Source organism: Hermetia illucens, chromosome 1 (genome assembly GCF_905115235.1).
Source record: "Hermetia illucens chromosome 1, iHerIll2.2.curated.20191125, whole genome shotgun sequence".
NCBI classification, from domain to species: domain Eukaryota; kingdom Metazoa; phylum Arthropoda; class Insecta; order Diptera; family Stratiomyidae; genus Hermetia; species Hermetia illucens.
Window position 1 is genome coordinate 137,759,439 of NC_051849.1, and position 25,485 is coordinate 137,784,923.

Consider the following 25,485-nt stretch of genomic DNA (forward strand, 5'->3'; position numbering starts at 1 on the left):
GCGCACAAATGTGAACAAAATGAGGCAGCGAAATTTAATGAGTCGTCGCCACGTTATTATGTTTATTAGTTTTTTCTTTTACATTTTATTAAAATACACCATAAATTTCCTATATTATAAATGTGAGAATCTAGATATGTTCGTATCTCTTGGGTCTTTGGATATACATACTCATATAAATGAACTCTGTATTGAGACGTTGGATTTTCTCGGCTTTTCGATTGAAACCTGAAAGAAAGAAAAAACCAAATAAGAAAATGAGTGGTTAGGAGAATTGAGGGCAGAATTCATATTTTATATCGACAGTAAGCAGTCACGTTGATGTAAGTAATTAGAATTGATAATGCAGTATTCCTGACATACCACACGCTGTTGAGTAAGCAAAATAAAAATGAACTTATTTTGCGAATATAATTTCACTATTACATAAAATGGTGAAGGAGATGAAAGGGTGACAGCGGAATTATTACGATAAGCAATTTCGTCCGAACCGCTTGGAACGAATACTCGCCGATTGGGTGTGCCTAATCAAAGTTAATATCCATGAGAATGAATCACTTTTTCAACAATTTCCCGAAGTACAAAGGCTTCCATATATGTATTATGGCCTGCCAATTGTTTTTGTAATATGATCTGTAGAAAGTTATTTTTACTAGCGCGTACTTATCTAGTTTCTTGTTGTTTCGTCTCTGACAAATTCGCGACTACTTTATTGTATAATCCTTTAATAAATAATACTGAATTATAGGGACGTGTCGATCCATATTTCGCCATGAAAAAGCCATACTGAATGATTTTCCAGCAAACTACGGCTTCCAATTAGGGCACTAAAGGCTACTAAATATACACTTCCAATCAATAGAATAAACTTGTGCCTGTGGAGAGTTTTTCTTTACTTTTGTGCTGCTTAGACAGATCGGCTACTCTCCACCGCTAAACTTGGTAAGGGCGAGGTCTCTGAATCATTATTTAACGTCTCAAAAGATTGCGCCTGTTTGGAGCCTCTGTTTATGTGAGTTATAGTACCATAAAGAACTACATATATAGTAGTACGCCTCTTCATCCAAGTTGCGCTGATAACCGGAATAATTGCATGGCCCTGTTGGCACCATTGTTCGAAAGCATAGAGTCGAGATACTTAAAAAGTTCAGTTCTTTGGAGGAACTCATTTCATTGATCTGCATAAAATAAGACAACGAACAAGCCGGAATACCAGAAGCTGGATGTTTCGGGTATCCATCTTGTCTTGTGTTTTTTGCACACTTTTCCACACGTAAACTGCTAAAAATTTAACACATTCCTTGATATGTTTCCAAACCAAGACTCCGCCGTTCATATCAGTTCATTTTAGTTGATGATGACGTTATACACGTCTCAAAGTGCAATAAATCCAATTCAAAAATAGTTGGAATGCCTACAAACTTTTCCGAATTATGTCTAATATTACCACTTGTCACTGATGCTAAATTTTGTACTTCTAGAATGAATTTGAAGGGGGTTTTCAGGTAAATTTATAAAATATAGTCATATGCTACTATTAACTTTATTTCAGCGTGGGATGTATTTTGAGACCTAGATTTTGTACAGATGCATCACTCTTGACTTTTTTTCAGATTTTTCGCTTGGATAGGTTTTGAGACCGAGACCTGTTTCACTTCTTGAGACACACATCTTGAGTCCCCATTCCCCTGCGTTTCACTCTATATCAGAAATCATACTCTGTGAAAATAAAAGTTTGCTCTTCCTTAAATATATATGGATATGAATCGATTTCAATAAAATTTTGTCCCAAAAGCACCGGATTAAAGACACGCGAAAATTGTGTGAGTGACATGAGAGGGACTGAAGTGTCAACAGAGTTATGCCCTGTGGCATACCTTATTTTTTACCTGTGAATTTTTTCTCACCCACATTCGATGTCTTTGCCGGATTTAACACTCCGCCACTTCCGGTCTACCCAAAATTCAAAACAGTGCTGAAAGGAAAATGTTTTGATATTCCAGAGACTGGAAGGGCTGTGACAGGGCATCTTGGATAATGTACTACTGTATTGCAATTTTAGTGAAGAAGTAGAATTTATACAAATTCAAATGTAGATTTGCTGCAGCAAATCGTGAGCGTGATAAAACACCGCGGTAGCATTTGCGAAAAAGCAAGAGTAATATTTTAGAGGAAATTGAAATCAAAAGGGCCAACTAGCCCTGCTTGTGAAAGAGTTTCATATTTTACCAGGAGGAAGAATAAATAAATTCAATGGAAACTTCCACACTGTAAAGCCGTAGAAAATAATTATTTCACGAATATAGAGAAATGAGAAGTAATGTCTGTCGGTCACAGCTGATTTACTCGAAATCGGATGAACTTATTGTCACGGTTGAAACTTACGGCCAAAATGTGAACCCAAGTCTCGTTCTCAGAACCTACCCAGTCGAAAAAACTGAAAAAAAAAACAATGATGCATCCAGACGTAATCCAAGTTTCAAATTAATCTACTTCGTTGAAATAGCATATTGCCATATGTTAGAAATTTACCCGAATTCCCCCTCCCCCTGTTATGTTCTTTCTTGAAGTACACCAATATAAGTGATAATACATGTATATAATAATATATATAAGGCATAATTCCTAAAAAAAATGTCAAGGCAGTCTGCCTTTATTAGTAAAGTTATAGGTCAAAAATTTTGTATTTCACATGAATTTATTGGATTCCGAGACGTGTATGATGTCATCATAAAAAGTGAATTCAAATGAACGACGGCAGAACATTTTAGTTCTTCTTTTTAAGGTTTTGTGTAAAACAACGAACGCTCACGCATACAATGAGTTACATAATTCTAGGTTGAATTTAAAAGGGGAGGGGGAGTGGCATACATGCGAGCGGCAGATGTAATTTTCAAATGAGAGGTCTCGATTAGTACTTTCCGAAGCACGTCTTAGTTTTGATATTTGTTGGAAATGTTTTACGGACCTATTCTCTGTAACTACCTAAACCAAAAATCTGGAAAAAAATCAAGAAGCTGCCACTATATAATATATAGGCTCCGAAATACCCTACATACCGATATCTGTTCAAATAAAGGCCATAATGGTATATCATTATAGTTTGCAAAACCCTCCTTAAGTCCATCCTAGTACCATGAAATTTTGCAGTAATGTAGGCTATCGCATGATCCTACTATGGTTGGTAGAGGTTGCACTATCCCTAATAAAATTATAATTTTTTTTCAATTCGAGACTTTGAATGTCAATATCACTTGAAAGTGGTTATTCTCACATAATATATGCATATATTACGTGCTACGTACTAATGGGACAAATGCACACTCAAATGTCCTTATAAAAGAAATACACAAAACGGTTTCGTACCTGCAGCGTCCAGCTTTCGACTTTCTGAGTTGTTTAGTTATTTTTATATCAGTATTTATTACTGAAGTTTGTGTATAGTGTTCAATAAGATGGATATGTCCCAGCGGTATTCAATTTACGTACATACATGTACATATGTGTCCAGAGTAGAGCGGAAATATTCAGATGTGGTGGTTGCATACTTATATATTAGTATATAATTCATCAGTATGTGGTAATAGGCAATGTTTGTTTAAGATGAGCACAATATTTGTATCTTTAATATGTCTACATCCTTAGCTATTCAGGAATAGAAAAACATGCAAACAAAAAATTCTTCGCATAAGATGAACACAGAACCTTTATACACGAAGCGTTCATCGTGCGATATTCCAGCTTGTTTATTCCGTTGGGAGGATGTTTCGTTCGTTAGATCAGAAAATAGAATAGCGCGAAAAAATATAGAGGAATGAGGTCATGACTTTCAGTCGATTTTCAGCAACAAGATGTACATAACAAGATTCATCGGAGCAAAACTAAGGAAGAAACAGTGATTTAAGCAAGCATGTCTTATACATGACCTAATGCGGACTCATGGTTCGAATGACAAAACGCTGCAGCTGCATTGGATTCCTTCAAATATACGTATAATCCTCTTCTTAAGGATGTTTTGGATGCCATGAAGCCTATCTATGAAGATCTGAGCAAAGATGCGCTTCGGGAGTTATATGTCGGAGGTTTTACGCAGAATAACAATGATAGTTTATTTGGAAAATCTCACCAAAGCTTTTGAGTAGAACCTCCGTCATTATTGAAATTGCAACTTATGTGACAACCTGGTTTTCAATGAGGGTTCTTTGCTTTACTAACCTTCATGCAAGGCATGAGAATCAGTAGTGGACCAATCGCCCATAAATGACCGCAGAGCTGAAAAACAGACCACAGAAAGCAGGATTCATCAAAGACAGGAGCAAAAAGATGCTTTATACATGATGGATTATAGCACCATCCTTTATGGACCTAGCATTCACGATTCAGTGTGAGCTAAGCCGATTATTCCAATTTTTAGGGTCCAAAATTTCGAAGCGTTTTTCCCGCAACTTACGTTTTCAAGCCCCCCCGTAACTCCAAAACTACTGCATCGATCCTTTTGTAATTTTGAACACTATTTCTGTACTTAATTTACATGGTGAATCTTTTTTTTTCAAATTTGCTAATATTCTTTATTTTATAATAATAAACTAACATTTTTTTGCAAAAATCACGCTTTTCATTTCAAAGTATTCAAAAAGGGATAAATTGAAATTTCGAAAAACCTCTCCAGCGTTACCTAGGGAAAACGATCATCTAATGAAACAACTTTGGTTATTTGATTTCAGATGAACCAGCGCCGGAGACGCTTCCGAATAATTGCTGCCATTGCCTTATTTCTTAATATTTCATCATGAAAGTTTTACACAAGTGTTCCAATGTCATACCTTAATGTACCACTGGCTTTAACAAATTAATTTTAACAGTGTCGTCAAATTCACAAAAATGTGCTTTTTTACAGGAATTAACGTTTCAATGGTGGAAGTCACAGTTTGTTTTTAATCTTCGGAACGAGCTGAGTAATGAAAAGACGACAAAATTGTTGCTGATTTTTAAAAAGATCCTCCATAGATTTTCTTACTCATTTGTATTATAGTTCGCAAAAATAGCATAGTTTACATGAGTAAACAATTGCATATTTTTATTTTATGTAACAGAACTATCAGGAGAAAAATAAAATTTGGATTTGGCGAATTTTCAGTGAGACTAGTCTGTGTATGTTCTTCTATCAGCCTTTCTTTTTTGCTAGTAGACAAGTAGGCGATAGACTAGTATGCATAGCACAGTTTTTAGCATTGTGGTATCAGAAGCAATATTATTACGCTTTATATTTGACTATTTGAAAAGCGAACTTTTTGTTTACTTCATTATCACCCCCGATATGGACATAATTGTGTGCAACGCATGGTCATGAGTAATGGCGAAAACCAAACATGATAAAAGTTGAGTTTTTATTTTCACAGCAAAAATCACCACAAACAATTCCAATTGCTTTTTATGCAAAACTGCAATCCGAGCCATGACTCTACTCTTTGACACCAAATTCTTATTCTTTTTTTCCCTTCATCAGTGCTTCCATTAGTTAGCCATTGCCACAGAAGCTCTCTGTCTATCTTGAGTGGAAGGTGGCCGGTGGAAAATTGATGTAGGCACGCCGCTAGACCGTTCCATTGCCTATTGCCGGCGTACACACGCCAATTTCTATAAAATTGCGAATTTGCCCTGACTCGAGTGCTGCCATTATTATATTTGACTCACTTTCAAGCTGATATTTATGCTCATGTTTTAGTTTGGCTTTTTCGAGAGTCGTCACGTCGGTGGACGAAGTGGTGCCATTGAATTCAGCTTAATGCTGTTCGGATCATATTATGACGAAGGCAACTTTCGTAATGGCAATTTCATCGGTTTTGATCGGCTGCCGCGTTTTGTTGTTATGTCCCCTACTTTCCTGCCTTTTTTGCTTCCGATTCGAATTTGGACTGAGATTGAATCTTATCGATGTTTGGATGCGAGTATGGAGGTTGTCTCCCTCTCATCCTAGGACCCTTTTCGCTATTCGCTATCTTCGCATTGATATGTTCGACGGATGTATTTCAGCGCTCATGCGGCTGCTATTGTTGGTATTTGGATGGGGTTCGGGTTACACTCAGTATTGTATCTGTGCGGCCTTCTGGCTGAATGTGCGTTCTGTTCTCATTTCAACCCAGCTGCGAGTTGTAAAGCTGAAGTTCGATTCAGCCAGTCAATAATGCCGATTACATTAAAAGGTGGCTGTTTCGCGTCTGTATCTGTTCACCCAATAACTGGAATCATGTATTAATATCATTATGGAAAAAATCGTGTCTCATGTTGTCTCTACTTCGAATGATTCGTATGCAGATGAGAGGAAGATGGCAGGTGAAGGAATATTCTAGACTTTGTAGTTATTCCAAAACAGAACATAATTCTTCTAAATGGCTATGCGAATTGACATCAACATAGACTCGAAATAGATTTTGACAATCCTACGAAGGTTTAACAATTGAAATTAAACGTGGCATAAAAAATGGCATTTCCAATTACTTCTTTCCTCCGCACACTATTGTGTAAGATACAGTCAGTTCTGGAAAGTGGTAACATTGTTATCAATTCTTTTAATTTTTTGTCTTGGGTTTCGTACTGAGAATGTTCCACTGATTCAGTGCAAATCTGTTTAGTTAGTATCTGAGAGTTTCTAGATCAGTGTACCAGTTACCAATGTAATTCCCTGAATTTGACATCGATGAGCAGGCAGGAAACAATCAAGCTTCCTGCAAACCATCGACACTGCGCAGATAAGCGCAAAAGGTAAAATAAACTAAAACAAAAAAAATGTTTTTACCTTTCCTTAGAATAAGGAAACGCGGCAAATTCTCTATTCTGCAGCGATAGCATCTTTTTAAGAAGAATAAATAGTGCAGTCGCTAATATATTGGATTGGGGAAAAAGGAATGTCATATTTGTGATCGAAATTTGAAGCTTTATTTAACATACTTAGAATTATCCGATTTAAGTCAAATATGCGTCGTTTTGTTCGCAAACTTGTTGTCATTTAGAAGGCAAGTTCATTATCCCCCCTCCTTATTTGCAAAAAACTGAGACAGCCAGTTTTCGCAATCCTCTTTTGAGGCCAACTTAGTAGCTCCAAGAGCGTTTTGCATGGACCCGAAGAGATGGTAATCACTTGGTGCTAGGTCCAGACTATACGGTGGGTGCGATAGGACATCCCTTCCGAGCTCCAGTGCATCGCAGGCGTTGATTCGATCTAAGAGATTTTTTTGCGTCAACTCGTGTGGCACCTAAACATCCAGTTTTTTTAGAAAACAATCTTCTGCAAATGATTCTAAACGATTTTATGGTATATACCCAGTTCCTGGTCAATCGAGCGAATGCTCACATGCCGGTCTACTTGGATGATTTCGACGATTTTATCGGTTTCTACGACGATTGGCCTACCAGTACGGGGTGTATCTTCGACATCCGCTACACCAGAACGGAATCGATCGAACCAACGTTGTGTTGTTGAATCGTTACAGTATCGGGCCCATAAACTTCACAAATTTTATATTCAAATATTCTTTACGAAATTAAAGTCGTGAAACTTTTTTTCTTACCGATGTATGGCGTTCTTCCACCTATTCTACCTGGAAAATCATATTTCCCAAGAAAGTTTTCAACCGTTTGTGCACATCCTTTTCCAAATCTATGGTCTATTTTCAATTTATTTGCCATTTAGAAATATTTTTATCAACTCCTTTTTGAAGTGCGTCGCTCATCATGATCTTCAATTTCCCCTTTTGAGCAGTTCTGTTCTTATTTTGAATTTGAAAATTTTTGTTTATAACGTTTTGTAACGTCTAAACAGTAAAGCGGCTTCTACGAAAATTTTTTCTGATGGTTCGGACAGTTTTATCCCCTTCCTGCAGCTTTATTATTAGGTGATCTATTTGAAGAGTGATTTGTTTTGGCATCGAAAGCCATTGCTTCCATATTCTTTTCCTTTCGAAAAAAGGTTGAAAAGCACTGATATATCATGAAAAAGTGCTCATTGAATACTTAATAGTTACGGGATGATCGAAATAAACTAAAACACGCTATCTCCTGGTATTGGGTTATTGGAATAAAATGTGATTTATGAGTTGAAGTTGCGAACGTTAATCAACCATTTGTACCTTGCAACAAGAATGAAGGTTGCACGAATAGTTTGATTTTGGCAGGACAAAGATATATATACACTGAAAAAATTAAGAAAGGATGTCCACCTTTACAACTTTCAAACGATGTTAAAATTTTAATCTAGACAAAGGTTTTCTGTTCCTATTTGACATCCAAATTTTGGCAGAAAGTTGTTTGAGATAAACATGTAATTTTCCACCGGTAACATTCAAAACAAAAAAACTGGCAAGTACGCTTCAGGTATGATTTTGTCCTGATTGTTAACTTTAATATGATAACAGTCTGCAATGGTTCAAATTGCGTTAATTCACACGAGAAGCACAACTATGAAATACCATAGTTTCGTTAATTATAGTGAAAATCCCACTAAACTTCCAGTATTATGGTTTATATTATGACTTTTAGAGAAATTTCTCATAAATTTCTAAACTGTAGTGATATATCATTATTTGAAAACATATACATAGCTCAATCAAAACATTCTTTTACAGAGAATGACTGAGAGTATGCGCTTTGAGTGAAGTCTACTCAGCGCCAACCGCAGCGAACTATGTTACCAAGAGAGAAACGTCCGTGTACGCGTGTTGACATAGTTCACACTATATTTTAATATTCTATTGCTTTTATATCAAAAGTTCTCTTTCCTTCATCAACATCACATTTGTCACATTCAGAAGTTTTTACTTAATACATTTTCTGAGAATCAAGGACTAACATCTTTTTACAGCTGGAGAATTTCCTAAAATACATGTGTCTGGTTCAACGGTTCTATGATCAGAGGGTAGCTAATATGTCACAGCGAAACTTGCAATTATCAACAACACCTGCCATCTATCAACAATGATTAAGCTGTTCTAATAAATGGCCGTGGTTTAAATTTCGCTGGTGGTAGGGGACTTGTACCGTAGCCTAGGCATCGCACATCTGTTGATTCAGCTGTGAATAATTGCCTGAGTCAAATTAGGATAATAATTCCGAGCAAACGTAATGCTGACCATATTGAGCTTAAATTTCTTCTAGTCTCGAAATGAACTGCTGTAACACACGTCAACGCCTAGGTCCATAATCTCATACTGTGTTTCATTTTAGGACAACTAACTATTATATTTACATAATAATAATAATAATCGTTGGCGCAACAATCTATGTTGGATCAGGGCCTTGAAGTGTGTTAGAGCACTTCATTCAAGACCGTAACGGTACACTAGGAGGCAATGTGGTCAGCATTGCGCTCGCCCGAGATTATTACCCTGATTTGACTCAGGTACTCATTCACAGCTGAGTCGACTGGTGTCCGACGTCAAATCACGATACAAATTCCACTGCCACCAGTGAGATTTGAACCGCGACCTTCCGTACGACAGCCTCGCGCTCTAACCACTCAGCTATTCGGACACATAGATTACATAGATATATATATATGCATACCATTAATGTACAGATAAAGGCCAATTTTTATATTTTCCGATAAAAATTGAGGACGCTAGATTGCACAACGATTGTGACGTACTTGAAACAAGTGCTATGGCTATACCCTTGATAAGCGAGGTATAAAAGGGCAACCTAGAGAAGTAGAACGACAACTTGCATCACAATGCTTAGCGAATGGGAACAGTATGTAGATGATGTACTAACGAATGTACCATGACATGTCTTTGCAGTACTATTAATTATTCTAGAACAAACTCTTTCTAAGAACCTAAGATGTCCTTATAAACTACTTCTTTCAAATGTCCTCATAGTAAGTTGTCCAGTGGATTTAAATCGAACAATCTTTTAGGACATCCTACTGACCCAGAACCGTCTATCCACTATTCATGATATTTTTCGGTAAGATGGATGTACCCGCCCTGAAATCATGTGGAGGTATCCCATCCCGCTGAAGAAGATGCATTATCTTCTTCCCTCTGATAAGTGGCAAAATTTGTACTAAATCCAACGGGACATGCCAGAAACAAAAATATACCCTTCATCTGTCAATCGGTTTGGGAAAATATAAGTTGGTCCTCAATAATTCCGGCCCAAGCTTTCCATCAATTCCATCAATTCTTGGGTAAAAATATATTTTTCGCTACTTTTTCTACTCATTACAAATAAACGTTCGTTTTGTAGAGCGAAACCCAAGCTACAATTCAATATTTATTCTAATGCTATAGCTAAGATAAGAAGTTTGAAACACATTGGAGTAACAAGGCAAACTGGGAGAGCGTGGCTGCGACATACGGCTTAAACCAGCAACTGATTACTTGGTACACTGACGGATCCCTCACAGCAGAAGGAGCGGGTGCCGGTGTCATTGGTCCAAGGAAAATGTACTTTGGGCCAACGGGCAGGTACACTAGCATATTCCAGGCGGAAATATACGCCATAGACAAATGTGCCTCCTGTAACCTGCAAATCAACAATAGGGGGCAGGACACAGCTATTCTCACCGATAGCCAAGCAGCGATCAAGGTACATAGGTCCAACCAGGTGAACTCTAAACTGGTATGTAGCCAAGAAGGGAATCGGAAACGGTTTCATGGCTATGAATCTAAGAAATGACGAGGAACGGTTGAGGGAACTATACTGGATGGGCCTACTGGTGATAGAGCAGTCTAGGGTGCTTATTGGGGGATACGAACCCATACGCACAAAGGATTGCTTAAACCTCACCAAAAAGAACCTCCGAATCATAGTGGGAGTTCTCACTGGTCATTGTCGGCTGAACTATCACCTAGGGAAGCTAGGGATATCTACGGACACTGCCTGCCGGTTTTGTGAGGAGGAGCACGAAACCTCCATACACGTCCTGGGACAGTGTCCGGCACTTGTGCAAAGTAGATCGAGGCACTTACTACCAGATGCAAGGCTAAAAGGTCTAGAAGTAGGGAACATACTAAAGTTCCTAACGGATATAGGCCTGCTTGAGATATTATGACCAATAGGGACACTATAGCCAGTAAAAGGGGCGCAAACGTTCTTCAAGGACGCGGCGCGACTTTCCCTAAACAGAATAATAATAATAACGCTATAGCTATCGTAGTTTTTGAGTTATTATGATTTAAGTGGTGGAAGCGCGACAATTTTTTTAGAAATTAAAATGCGCAGCAGGTTTTGACACTGCCCACAGTATCTGGCTCTTACCTGTCCAACCCACTACGACTATAATTCTCGCAATTGTTTCCATACTTGTGTGGACTTTCCAAAGACAAATTTTGTACTATGAAGTAGATCTAGGGTTCGCGTGCTTTTAAGCTATAAAGCTAAATCGTTACGGACAGGATCGTGAAATTCATAAGTGGCCTTATAGGTAGGATAGTTGATATTGAAAAGTTCCATTAGTAGCGAATCTATGTCGAGCTTAAATAATATGTTTAAAGGACAGTACCAGAACACATAAAAGTCACTCGTTAATGACTGATTACATTCTCGCTTCTCTTTCGACATAGGTTAGTGAAGTATAAAAATGTATTTTGAGAAATCATTCCGGAAATGCGAAAATATAAATGTACTTTAAATCACTTCTATTCATCATGTTACTAGACATAGTAGCAATAGGATTTAGGAAATCAATATTATTAGAAGTATAGAATGCAAAGCGTCGATATATCGAAAGAGTACGTTTATTGAAACTTGAATGAACCATACCAGTCAAACAATAAAAAATCTAGTTACGGAATTGTGTTTATCTTTTACCTTTAAAAGAGGAACACAATGGTGACAATACGTCACACATCATTACTTGATAAATTGAAAGCAGAGATTGTGGAAGAGCAGTCGGACTTTAAGGTATTAGTACCGTGAACTTTTATTTCTTTCTACATTTTTCGGTTCTATATGCCTTCAGAATTTACGTCCTACATTTTTATAAAGAAATTTGAAAAAAATATGAAAGTTACAGTAGTTTTAATCCGCGCACATCTTCAACTTCTATCATAGAGTGGTGCAAATACTTGCGGGCAATGAACAAGTCGGGAAACAGGAAGTTTTAGGATTTTGAATTGAAATTCCTCAGATAACGTTTCATCTCACTTATGGAAACCTCAATACCATGATATGGAAAAGGGTTAGACATTATGTAAAACGATATACTGTTAATCGATGTTACGAAAAATCTATTGTTAAAACTGCAAACTTGTTTTATTATACTTGAAACCACGTTTTCAAATTTTCGAGGAGGCATTCGCAGTAAAATAGTTGGAATTTGAATACCCATGCCGATGTACGGAGCGAGCTTCAAAAAAAATTTAATTTTCTAATAAATATATATTTTTTTTAACAATTTAATATAAAACAAGTTGGGAAGGCGGAAGCTGGGCGCTTCAGGTATGAAAGGTTTTGTTTGCTTCTTGTGTGAGTATCCCATTTGTACGTAGCCCGTTAAGAATATGCATTTAGCATAATCGATTTAGTACTTCGGGTTGTAAATTTACACGATAGTCAACTTTAAGCTACTGTAAATTTGTTACTAATAGTATGATTTTGATCAAACTTGGGGATCATATGCTTCATGTTATATTTTATACTACTACCAACTTTTGTAACTCTGCGATAAACTTAAGGGGGGTTTTACTCAATTTTCTCAAAAATATGGTAATGTACTATTATTAACTTAATTTGGACAGATATCGATATGGAGAGCATTTTGAGGCCTGGGCACCATTTAGAGGCAGCTTCGTGATTTTTTTTCAGATTTTTTGGGTGGGTAGTTTCCGAGAATGGGTCCGTTAAAGAAATCATCACTTTCCACCCCCCCCCCCCCACTCCCCACCTTTTTAGCAATTCTCAAAACTAAGACCGGCTTCGAAAAGTACTATTCGAGACCTTTCATTTGACATCCCAATGACTATATTCGGTGAAAAAAAATGTACACCCCCCTCTTACATGTATGGGGATCCCCCCTAAATCTCAACGAAGAAGAACAGCACTCACTGCATGTCTGGGAGTTCACAGGTCCCACTTTCTCACCAAATTTAGTGTCAATCGGTATACCCGTTTCTGAGAAAAGTGCCTGTGACAGACAGACATTGAACGATTTTGAGAATTTTTTTTTTTATAAATTTGTCATTTTGCTATTTTTTTTTTTTAAATAATTGCATATTGAAATTTCCGCACATTTCTACAAGTCTACAGAATATAACGGATTTTTTTTTATTTGGGAACACCACAGAAGGCTATGTGCTTCCGCGCTGAGATCATCTTTTTTTCAAGAACTCTATTACGGATATAAAGGTTGTGTTCATTTTATGTAAGCAACCCTGTATGCACGATTTTCCTTTCTTACACAACTAAGAATGCAAAACATTCCTTCATATATTGCCAAACTCTAAAATATAGATATGTACATCCATATTAAAGCCATAAATATTGTGCTCATCCTAAACAGCAAATGCCTAACGTATACATATGTGTATATTTATGCATCTAAATTGATCGAAAGAATTTTCAGGGATTTCCATTTCCATGGTGGCAGTGGAATTTGTATCGTGATTTGACGTCGGATACCAGTCGACTCAGCTGTGAATGAGTACCTGAGTCAAATCAGGGTAATAATCTCGGGCGAGCGCAATGCTGACCACATTGCCTCCTAGTGTACCGTTACGGTTTTGAATGAAGTGCTCTAACACACTTCAAGGCCCTGATCCAACATGGATTGTTGCGCCAACGATTATTATTATTATTTCCATTTTTCTCTGTACACAAAAGCATACATATATATACCCCTACATGTTCTTATTAAGGACTACCCACAAATTTCATTAGCCATATATATATGCACACTTGCTTGTCTCCAGTAATTGATACTGATATAAAAATGACTAAAAAGGGAAAACTAAAGTGTGGCCATGGGCCCGATCGTTCATAAAGTTCACTTTATATGCTTTATAGTGCAATAAATTTGCGTGAAATGCAAAATTTTGATCTTCTATTACTTTGTTAATAATAGTTGAATTGCGGTCAAACTTTTCAGAATTATGCCCAATATTATCGCGTCTACCGTTTTTTTATTTTTGACCTTACGGGGAGTTTTCGAGTAAATGTCTTAAATATGGCAATATACTATTAACTTTATTTGTGCAGACATCGGAATGAGGTGTATTTTGAGGCCTACAGTTGGTATTGTGATTTTTCGATTGGATAGGTTCTGAGAAAGAGACCTGTATCATTTTTTGAGGAATACATTTTGAGCTCTCACGACCCTAAGTCGCACCCAATACAAGAAATAATATAATCTTCGAAAAGTACTAATCGAGCCTATTCTTTGATACCCCACATGACCATATTCTGTGATAAAACATTGTACATCCCCCCTTTGCATCTATGGGTAGAGCCCTCCTTCAGACCCAACACATAATGACGAAACTTACTATATGTAAAGGGATTACCGCCAAATTTCGTGACAATCGGTTCGGTCGTTTTCAAGTAAATCGCATAGCAGATAGACAGACATTGAATCGATTTTAATAAGATTTTGTTGCACATAAAACCTGCACTGATTAATGCAAAATTAAGCAAGAGAAAAATTTTGTTGTATATTTTAAACTTCCGTCAAAATTATATATTAAAATTTCAGAACTATCATGTATTCCCTTTTAAAAGAAATAATGAAAAAACGTTAAAATTTCAGAGTTGAACATCAGAAGTAAACCAAGGGATAATACTTGAAGATATGCGAACTGCGGGAAGATCCCTCCTCTAACTTCATTTGTCGCTTTCTCATTAGATGCACTCGTCCTCCGACAAACCCCTTATTGTTTTTTCAACAAAATTTAACCCATTTTTTGGCTGGTTCGACTTTTAATAATTCCTTGCGCTTAACAAAAATATGAACCAAACAAAACACAACATGAGCAAATGAGCACATGAGCCAGCACCCTCCCATCAACAATTTGCGGTCAACATTTCAAGAAAGTTCAGATAACGAGTTTCCAACACAAAAATAGGGAGGTCGTTCGTCGGCTTCGAAAGCTCGCAGCCACCAGCCAGCCAGTTATACATACATTCATATACAATGGATGCCAAGGCATGGCTCATGCTGCCAGCCGACACCGAAACGATGCAGACGTCAAAGCCAGTCAAAACGAACGGCTGCTTGGCGCTTTTCCCGCCGCGCCTTTCAGCACTCGTAGGGAGAGAATCCGCCAGCTGTACCTCGATAACGTGCCGTGACGACATCACACACACCAACGGGCCTCCTAGTGGCGGCAACACCATCAACATGTCGCTGTCACTGCGACAGTACAGAAAACCGGTGTTCAAACAGACCGAGGCACACACGCCGCCGGAATTGCCCGGAATACAAAACACTCAGCCCAATACGAAACGCGAGAGAACAAATTCAGATGACAATCGGACAGTAAACCCGTGCCACCCGGTCTGCTGGCTTTGCGGCGGCGAAACACATTGCTCGTCGTCCGGCCAGTCTTACCGAGACCGTTCTCCCCGGACGAAAGCAGCTATGCGGGCACTTGCTAGCAGTTTGTCCGATTCCACGAGTGGACCTCACATTTCACCCGATGAAAGCTACACAGGACAATCGACAACACTGGAAAGACACTTGCATAAACATTGGAACATCTTCAGCAGCAGCGCTGCCTGTGAAGACGACAGGGTGCTCGGCCGCCTCAATTCACGTTTTCCTATTTCAGGCTCTTGTAATACACACAAAACATTCGATAAGCGCGCATACACCGAAATTAGTGACAACTATCACCAGACCACATTATGCCCAGCAACTTACAGCCGTCCGGCGAGCAGCGGCGCTACCGTCAAATGGGTGGGTGACTGGCAGCTACGCGACATATTGAAAATTCCCAACCGACATCAGGCATTTTATCAATAGCACTCACAGCAATTCATGAAAACATCACACGACCGTGTTTATTTTCGATATCGCCAAACTAGTCCCGGACACACTCTGCTCACATATGAGGCATTCACTCACACAATCGAAAGGAATCCAATCCCAAATGAGATTTTCCGCGCACGAAAAATGGAGGAAAATCGGACAATTGTCGCACAGCGCAAAGAAATGTAATGAAAACAATTTGAATTATAAAATCGCCATGTTTAATTTAAGCAGAATCGGGTCGGGTCGCCGCGCCGCATTATCATCTTGCAGACGTGTGTGTGCCTCGAGTCGAGTTCAAATTAATTTTTTTCTTGTTTGCTCTGATACTCGGCGGCGTTACCAACAAAGCTGTGGTGCTTCGAATGTGCACATTATTAGGATTGTGAGGCTTAGCCAGCCGTTGCACTGGTTTAGTTGGAGCTACTCGAAATCCGGAACAAGAGCCAATTCTAATTATGCGGCCACGTTCGACAGTGAGAGACGCGATACTATTGTGGAGAGATTAGTTGACGGATGAGTTGATTGCAGGTCGGATGTCTCCACTGGACCAGTCGATTGCATAAGCTAACAAGGTGCTCGGCACATACGCCGTCGGCCAGACCTGTCCTGTTTTGACCGTGCATCCGTGCAACTCATAGTTCCTACAACGGTGGCAATGCTCGCCTTCGATTGCCCGTTTTGTTTTGGCTTTACGGGAATTTCGCTGTGCACTGAACATGACACGAGCACATGAGGCGACAAGCAAGTCCCGTGCTCGTGTCTCTCATTCATGCACGTTGACGTTTACGCCACTCCGGCCAAGATATCGCCCCGCTGCTGCGGCCGCTGACTGGCGTGCTACACTAGCGCCAACAATTTCGAATGAAACCCATTCGTGTGACGTCGGTGATTCCGATGACGAAGCCATTACCGGATACCGCGCCGTGCACGCCGTGTCTTCTTCGAGCTGTGTAGGAGCTCGGTTTCGATTCCACGGCCAGCGAATCGCTGCCGACAGTGCTCATTCGTTCCTCCACCTTTGGATTGTTGTTTGTTATGCTCTTGGTGTTTTGCTTTCGCATCTCAAATAGGTCTGGCTCGGTTCTGCTCACGTTCCAAGCTGCATTGTCTTTTGTCCTGAACTAGATGCATAGACTGTTATTAATTGGTGTTACCAGATAATATAATGGGGAGCTGCTTACAGCGGCTTGGTGGAAATGGTTTTTCTCATTGAACCCGGAAATGAGCCGGAATGGCCACATTACAGAATCTTTTCTGTTCGTATGCGCGCACATGTTTATGTCCATACATTTTGCAAACACTACCGAACTCAATTTGTCTTGTCGGAATGCGTAAATCCTGAGCACCATAGTTCCAGTCACCTATTAACAATTGTCTCGATGAAAAATATTATTGATTGACGCATTGAAGGTGTGGAATCCATTGCGATGACGATTCCAAACAACTTCAAGCATTCACTTGAGGGATAACGCGTGAGACCCTCTAAATCCTTGTGCAATGACGGAAATGACATATATATCTACAATTTATATAGTTACGGATGTGTGTGCCCTTCAAAATAATTATCATGGGGTGGCCACCATTAAAATTACAGTAGTATGTCGGGATCTTGTTACTGTGGTCTTGAATCCCAATTCATCATGGTTAGTTGTTCTGGACGTTGTGCCTGTCAAGCTGTTAAGAGGATCGCATCCGGGGAATCGACGCCCTCAATTGTATCTAGATATAATGTAGAATATTTGGGTACGCCCTCTATGGAGTGTTGGCTGAATATAAAAGACAATGAACGGCGTCCTGCGATAATGGACACGAAAATGTTGCGTTGGACTAGTGGCGTGACACGTTTTGATCAAATTGCCAAAGAAGCGTCTTCGCTAACAAGAATTCACTTGTCAAGATTGGTCTGAACATCGTCAACAAGTCGATGGTAAGCGACCAAAAGGTAGGCCGAAACAACGGTGGCTTGATACGCTGGATGACGATTTACTTGTGAACAGGACAAAGGCTAAAGAAAAAAGAAGATTTAGGCAAAGTGATTTTTCGATATTCAGATATGTCAGGTTTATGCCGACCATCGTAATGAAATGCGAATTTACTGGTCCGAATGCCGTTCGAAAGACTTCGCTAAAAGTGCGAAAATTGAAGTCAAGGCTTTACATGTGTTTTAACGTAGTAGCACAGTGTGAAGATTTTAAAATATCGATTTTTTTACATATTTCGAAAGTACATTGTACAGTCTAACTCTTAGACTGAAATTCGAATTCGTGCCGCAGTGGGCATAGGAAATTAGCCGAAAGCAGCTATTTCAATCCAATATCATATTCTCGATCCTATATTCATATAGTCACCTGACTAAATTCTAGGCATTATGTAGAAATAGATACTATTAGAAGAAAAAAAAAGAAATCGACACAGTATACTAGAAAGGATTTTGGAAAATCTCATTAGCAAGTTTTGTATCGGAAAAAAAAAAAAAAAAAAAAAAAAAATTGGAACAACTCATTAATAAGTTTTGTTACGAAAAATCTATTGTCAAAACCACAGTATACACATAGTAATAGGCAGTACCCACACAAAAATGCCCCCACTTGCAAATGTGTTGCAGAAGCTTATCTGTACACATCAGAGACGCCAAACAAGGACAAGACATAATCTTCACCAAATCGTATTGGCAAGAGAGAGATCGGAGAACTTTCACTATTCTGCACTACTGCCGTGCTCACACATTTAGCAAAAAGTAGTTTCACGTATTCAGTTATGCATAGGCAAAAACTAGCCGATCTCATCAATACATTGGCAAGTCCGGGAGTTATGTCAAACACAGCTGATCGGATTTTCGTTATATCTCGCTCATGCTCAAGGACAAAACAATTCGAAATCGTGCGTACCTGTTCTAGTATCTACCTGTGGTCAAAACTTTAAACGTGTTTTACTCGAAGCACCGTCTCACAAAGTTTCGGGGAAACAGCAACCGAATTAATTGAAATAACATTTCAGGACAACCGTGTATTATTTACTTGTTATACTGTATTACTACCTTAAGAAACCGAAGGTATATCGAGTACTATAGCCCAAGCTAGGATAATTGCGATTCATTGAACTGTTTTTTATGCATTAAAAAACCGTAAAAAACACAAAAATTTAAAAAAAAAAAAATTTAACAAGGCGCCAAAAATTCACCTTTTGTTATTTTTTAATAATATACTAAAATGCCTTTTATTTTTTTCCTTAAGATGAGCACAGCGCCTTCTAGCGCGGCAAAAGAAAAACATATTTTTTGGGGATCGGTGTATACGTTGCTCTGTACATAAATATTGAACTATGATATCAGGCTAGAAATATTATTACTCATGCTCAAGATATCAATAAATAAATCTTTATCCAATTCTTCATAAAAAACTCCCAAAGAAGCGAAAACAAGTGGGCAAATCGGAAACTGGACGCCTCAGGTATGGAAGGTTTTGTGTATTCCTTTTATAAAAACATTTGTGTGCATTCGTCTCATTAGTCCGTAGCACGTTATATAGTATATGCACATATTATGTGAAAATATCTACTTTCAAGTGATATTGACATTCAAAGTCTTAATTTTGCAAAGAAGTAACAACTTTGACTTATTACAACTTTGTTAGTAATATTACGATTTCCACCAAACTTAGTAGGATGCTCTATGTTATAGCCTACATTGTTGCAAAATTCCGTAGTGCTACGATGAACTTAGTTAGGTTTGTAGCAAATTATTAAGAATCATAATAATATCCTATCATTAACTTTATTCGAAAAGATATCGGTATGGAGGATATCTCGGAGCCTAGGCACCATATAGTGGCAGCCTCTTGATTTTTTCAGATTTTCGATTGGGTAATTTCTGAGAATGGGTTCGTTTAAGAAATGATCGGTTTCGACTCGCCGCACTTCCCACCTTCCCAACCAATGTCAAGACTAAGACCCACTTCAGAAAGTACTCATCGAGGCCTTTCATTTGAAACCTCACATGACTATATTTGATGAAAAAAAATGTTGCATGTATGTGGACTAACACCAAATTTTGTGTCAATCGCTATATCCGCCTCCAAGAAAAATATCATCGATGGACAGACAGACAAACAGTATACCGATTTTAATAAGCTTTTGTTTTACATAAAACCTTAAAAAGGTCTTCGCGCGAAATGACCCCCTCAAAGGCATATTATTTGCACAGCATCAATGCATTCGCTGCCTATATGATAACAGGTGTCTCTTCTTCTCTTTACTTCAACTATCCAGAATCCAATATGGGCAATGATTATCCGTAAGTCGGGGAACGAGCTAAATCTCGAGTTTTATGTCAGATAAAATAGCAGAAAATAATTCATTATAAATCAGAATATATATACGGCAGACACCAGGTCTGTCTGGATGCAATATGCTCCGCAAAACAGTGAGCAGGGGTCATATATATCTCAGGTTGCCGAATAGAGAAAGGTTATCTTTTCTAATGAAAGACAATTTTTGATTGGATGGTCCAGATTGTTCCTCTTCTTATTTTAGAAAGCTACTTTTAAGGAAGAAACCCAACAGAATTGGAAGCAAAACAGTGTGAGCTAATATACAGTGCCGACAATCAAATGTTCGCACTCCAATTGTCTATAATTTGACCTCCTTAATTACACTAACTACTATAGATTCAATTCCAATTCAATTCCTAATTATTTAAATTTTAGGTATTTAATGTTAAAAGTTGGAGTTGTAAAACTTAAAATTTCTAATTTTGACTAGGACATTGGCATGGTTAAGCCTTCGAAAAAAGCCTCATATTCTCGCTTTTCGTTATGAGAGTAATGGGTAAGTACAGTTCTAGAGCGAAGGAAAAACTGACGAAAACAGCCAGATGGGGTAAATGGTTATTACTGCAATTAATTCGCACAGCAGCAGCATTTGAAGAACCTTTCAGTAGGGCTTTAGACCACAAAGACCAGCTACTGTGGAAATTTGAATGTGAAATGTATTCTGAAATGATCAAATTTAGTTTATCGCGATCTGACAATTAATCTTGGAATCGAAGAGAAAACCATGAGAAACTCGAGTCCAGGTTTGAAACCCTCACAAACTTATGGGCGTTCTTCAAGTCACAGCAAATTTAAATCAAAATTAGAGGATGTGTTTTGAAGATATTCTTGATCGGAAATTTATGCACATCCATGCACAAAAGTTTACAGTTGTGATGAAAGGGACAAGCGGTTTCTACCTTTGCCGACAACTCTTTTGTGTGTACTCCCTGAACAGAAAATCTGCCGGGATAAATAACAAAAACTTCATACACAATCAAATGAGGCGTGATTTTGTTCTCAGCTACATAGTAAACCCGAAAGTATTTCATTTATAATTTGAACACCCAAAATTTAAGTCTATGTAGATATTTTGCTGTTATCTTTCCCTATGCTAAGTACGGAATAATGGAATAGATGAGTCTTCAAGTACCACAATGATCTAAAATAGACGAGCAGCAAATCTAAAGAATGACTTTTGGCCAATGCAATTTCCGTAGTGGAGGTCAATAATGAGATCTTTTTAGCAAAATCCGTTACAATCGCTATATAATAGCGTATGTACCGGACTTCACTTGTAAAGAATAAAATCCGAGTTGGAACTAGGGCTGTGACAAAAATCTTCAATAGACAGGCATCACCAATTTATATGTCAAATCTGAACTTATCATCAAATGGGACTGTTAATGGCAATTATTATTGGTGGCTCAAATCTCAGCGATGGCAGAGGGATTTGTTATCGTGACTGGATGTCAGATACCAGTCGACTCAGCTGTGAATGAGTACCCGAGTCAAATCAGGGTAATAATTTCGGGCGAGCGCAATGCCAACCACTTTGCCTCCTAAAGTGTACTGTAATGTACCGTTACGATCTTGAATGAAGTACTCTAACACACTTCAAAGCCCTGATCCAATATGCGCCAACGATTATTATTATCGAAATTGATTTTTTTCTAATCTAGGGAAAGTGCAACAAATATCGCCGATATTTATTCAGGTTGGTACCCACTGTTATACTGCGAAAACCAGTATCCAGCAAACAAACAGCCCTTCCCTACGATTACAATAGATTAGCTAGATAACTCACCCTTCATGCAATTGTATTTGAACGACTTATTCAGACTTCTTGTAATCGTTCTACAGAACAGTGAAAATGAATAATCAAATTCAGTATCCATATAAAAACAAGTCGGGAAACCGGAAGCTGGACGCTTCAGGTACGAACATTTTTGTGTATTTCTTAGTACGTAGCACGTAATATATGCATATATTGTGTGAGAATATCCACTTCCGGATGATATTGACATTCATAGTCTTAAATTTGCAAAGAAGCGACAACTTTGACGTATTATAACTTTGTTAGTAATAGTGCGATTTTCGCCAAACTTGGTGAGATCATGCTGTATGTTATACTTTATAATATTTCATGGTGCTAGCATGAACTTATGGAGGGTTTTGTAGCCAATTACTAAAAATTATAATAATATACTATTATTAACTTTATTTGTACAGATGTCAGTATGGAAGGTATTTCAGAGCCTAGGCACCATATAGTGGCAGCCTCCTGATTTTTTTCAGATTTTTCGGTTGGGTAGTTTCTGATAATGGCCCCCTTAAAGGAATTATCACCTTCATCCCCCCGCACTCCCCACCTTTCCAACAAATGTCAAAACTAAGATCGGCTTCGAAAAGTACTAACCGAGAGCTTTAATTTGACAGTCTACATGACTATATTTGATGACAAAAAAAAAAAAATTTACACCCCCCCCCCCTTTTGCATGTATGGAGACCCCCCTCCCTAAATTAGACGTAAAAGGATGTAACTCACTGTATGCGTGAGTGTTCACAGTTCCCACCGTTCTACCAAATTTGGTGTCAATCACTGTAACCGTCTCCGAGAAAAATGGGTGTGACGAACAGACAGTAAACCGATTTTAATAAAATGTTGTGTTTACACAAAGTCTTAAAAAGTGCAGTGTTTACCAGTACGCCTCCTGAGCAACTACTACTCTTGAGTATTGAGTAATTGTAGCAATTAAGTGATATGCAAATTTTGTGAACAAAATAATTATCAATGAGGCCAGTCTACGGGCTTCTGATTTTGAAATTTCTTCTTCACGACCACTGAAGGAAGATTGTTGATGAAAGTAAAAATCGTAGTGGATCCAGAATAAATCCTTCCGATGCGTCAAAGGAAGAGAATATGCAACCACTAAAAGAAACGATACAAGTTGGTTTAGAGAGGCAGAAGGAATATTAAGTGAGGCAATTTCGGGCAGAAATAACATGCCTTGGAATATTTCGTATAGATAATGTCTCCTTTCAGCTGAGAATTTAGACATTTGGTAACAAAGTAGATAAAGCCAAACTTATAATATTCTTCAACTATAACTGGGCCAAAATGATTGGAAACCACTTTTTGCCATATCCAGGTTTTTGGTATGAGAGAGTAGCGGAAAAATTGTTGGCGAATGATTGATTCCCGATTTTGTGTATCAGGATAATGAGGGGCTCACCTCACAGGTTAGAGAATAACAATACTGTTTAGTTTCATTTTGACAAAAAAGCAGTAGAAAAAGAACTGGTCTAGATTAGAAAGGCAAAAGAACCCCATTTTGTTTAAAATTAATCAATTTTAAAGTGTAATTATCAAAAATGAAAAAAATGGCGAAAATATGTCGTTTTTGCCCATGTTAACAAATAAAACGCAAACGATTTTTAAAATCGGTTGAGTAGATCCCGAGATTGTCTGGTGGCCAGTCGAAAGTGTCATTTTGTTGAATATCTTTGGAATCGAGTTTTATCATTTAAAATTGACGCTATATAAAGGTCAGCCTTCTTCGGGTTAATCAATGAAATGGAAGACGAAATCCGAATGATAGAAAGAAGGGATACACAATAGAGACATATTGTTGCGAGGGCAGCTGCAAAGAGCCGAAAATGTGATCTTCCTTAAAACCGAGACAAATTTGGTCGAAGAACTGTTGAATAAGAGGATGAGCACCTCATACCATGCGATTCTATATTTAAATAACTGTTATGTATTCTGATTGGTAAAGGATTTCAAGTTAATCAACGAAAGAATCTGCTTAATCCGTTTCAAATAGTTTCTCAATGTACGGCTCATCAACTGGCATGCAACAACAGAAGAAAGATGCTGTCACCAAATCTACACAAGATCGCAGAGAATTTTCGACAAGTTCTTTCCAACGCTATCAAAGTCTTAATAGGGAAAGATTCATCGAGTTTGCCAACAAGAGTTGTAATCTCCAACCGCTTTCCTAATAAAAAATATGCATAAAATAATAAAAGCATCACCCAATAGGCGCTTTTTTAATAAAATTGACCGTACTTTCGTTAAAAAAAAAATTGTCTCATATTAGATATCAGGGCGATGTTACAAAGCCAAAAGCAGTCACATCAGAACGGGTTAGACCCCAAAACTTATGGAAAATTGAAAGGCAACACGACTGAAGTGGCACCTATGTTCAAGAGAAAAGCACATTTTGAAACCTGGGCCCTAGGAAAGTGGCAATCAAATGAGATGAAAACTTAAGAATGCTATGCGGCGTGCTTCTGAAATGACGTTTGAAATGGAGAACATGAACGATTGATTTAATCAGGTCTGGAAGGAAGCTATTAACAACGAAATCGAAGCTTATCGACACGGACTCAGGCAACAAGCTGAGAAAATCTGCAGACGAAAGCAAAAGGATCATTTAGTATCGTAATGCTGGATGAGCCCAAAGGAGATCAATTGCTCATAGTTTGAATGTTCGGTGAGGTATTCGAACCCAGAGCAGCGAGATTGGCCGAAGGCGCAATCGCTACACGCTTGATTACATCATCAGGAAGATAGTAGCAGATGATATTTCAGGTACACTGCTGGAAAACCAACTAATTGGTGGAGTACATAGACGACGTGTACATTCTTACCCTACCGGGACTCAGAAGCGAGTGGAGTTCAGGGTCAATGAATCCAAAACGAAATACATGACCCGTACTCGAAAAACTGCTTATAATATATAAGTCAGATTTTATTATCTTAAACGATACAATCCGAAAAATTAGTTATTGCAATTTTTGGATCCACTCCCTTCCAAGCATAAAACAGCTCCGTGTGGAGTATATGGAGCAGACTAGGTTAAGAAAGGAAGTCAGCTTCAAAACGCATCGATAAATGCTAATGCAAAAGAAACATTTCTATCATTTAGTTATTATGTGGTGTTATTTGTTAAATAAGTTGAAAGGTTTGTGTATTTCTTCTAGGATGATTGGAAAAAAAACAAACATATCTAGCTAGCACGTAGTGTGTATGCATATATTATGTCATATGCAAGAATTTATTCTGGTTCGAAACGCTTCCTTGTCTTTTAGATTATTAGTGCCCTGAAGAATGTATCCAGCCCTCTCCTGGAGAGGCTATTATAACTATCACCTTTGGAGACGAAGCTCGCAGCATATAGACGACAAATGTGAAACAAACACAGTAGA

At 38.1% G+C, this 25,485-nt stretch overlaps 1 protein-coding gene across 5 annotated transcripts in view; it reads right to left on the reverse strand.

The window, feature by feature from the left end:
* LOC119647026 (chromodomain-helicase-DNA-binding protein 7) overlaps positions 1-25,485 on the reverse strand; it is an 84,233-nt gene that overhangs the window by 52,851 nt on the left and 5,897 nt on the right. For all 5 annotated transcript variants that reach the window (XM_038047768.1, XM_038047767.1, XM_038047765.1 and 2 more), the window contains exon 2: positions 172-228. The gene's annotated coding sequence lies outside the window, so the exon portion shown is untranslated. The remainder of the gene's footprint in view (positions 1-171; positions 229-25,485) is intronic.